Source organism: Capsella rubella, unplaced genomic scaffold (genome assembly GCF_000375325.1).
Source record: "Capsella rubella cultivar Monte Gargano unplaced genomic scaffold, Caprub1_0 scaffold_73, whole genome shotgun sequence".
NCBI classification, from domain to species: Eukaryota; Viridiplantae; Streptophyta; class Magnoliopsida; order Brassicales; family Brassicaceae; genus Capsella; species Capsella rubella.
The window spans coordinates 1-1,360 of record NW_006238855.1 but is presented as its reverse complement, the minus strand read 5'-3'; positions in this window follow the sequence as shown (position 1 = coordinate 1,360).

The window sequence follows — 1,360 nt, the reverse complement described above, 5'->3', positions numbered from 1 at the left end:
TAAGCATCTCCCGTGAGTTTTCTAAGTGCATAAGATAATCTCTTCTCTCTCGGGATGTGATTGTCATAAAACCATTCATCCATCTCATTCTCCCACTCTAGATAGTCTCTTTTTCCTGAAAATTTATTAAGTTCATTAGCCAAATTATAATATTCAGGATAAATCAAAGATTTGGATTTGGGAGTGTGAGCAATTTTATGTGGGCTGCTCCGTGTTGATCTCATTGTGTCGTCTGGTGGCTTTGATTTAAGATCTTGTTCCTTCCTTTTTCGTGCTCTTTTGTACTCTTGAGAAAATGAATCTATTTTGCTGTCCATTATTCCCTTCATCTTTGCGGAAAAGGCTTCAATTAAGAGCTTGTTTGGGTCGTGGCTTGATCTCTCCTTGTATTTTGACATTTTGACCTGAGAAAATAAGCAAAAATACACCAGTAACAAGTTCCTTTTGAAATAGAAATGATCTCACACAACAAATATAAAACGACCCTTGAAATGACTCTAAAATCTCTTAGGACTCTAACAACGACAGTATGACTTGATCGGACAAAATAAAATATCAAATCTAGCTCAAAAATTCCGAAATCAATTTTAACAAATACTAGACTCGTTCTAGATTCAGAGACAATTGAATTCACAATTTTAGCACACACCAAATAATAATGAAAATTAAAACAAAACGACAAACAGAAACGACTCAACCTCCAAGTGTGCTCTGATACCACATAATATGTTTCTCCTAGAATCGACACACTTGAAGTTGAAGTAAGGGTAGGCTTTGCACCTAAGGGATCGGGGGATCTCTTAGATCAAAGGATGTGGAGCGAATGGTCGCACAAAGGTTGCGGAAGAGCCTTTGATTTACCGAACTTGGACTTGCCTATGGATATTACACACCAAAGAAAGAACAAGAGAGAGTGATCTAACTTAGAAAGAGTTTTTGATAAAAGATTAGATGAGTTCTCAAAAGAGATTACAAGGGGTTTATAAAGAAGAAGGAAGTCTTGGAACACACTCACAAGACTACCTTGGAAATAACAAAATATTAAAGATAGAGTTTGAATAGAAATGACTCTTCAACTACTTATTTTCGTCACTCCTCTTGGCCAGCAAATTACTCACTTGGTTTGGGCTCTTCTTGGGCTTGTAATAGGCACAAAACAAGCTGGACTTGATATATATTCCATTCGGCCAAGTTATGAGTGTATTTTCATGGTTTGGATCAACAAATGGGTGATTTGAATGTGAATCATTTGCCTCATTAAAAACCTTGTCAAGAAAACCCATTGGGACAAAACTTGACAAGGGAAAAAGAGTACAAATGAGACACATTCCCATTTGGTGATCATGTATCAAAACCATTG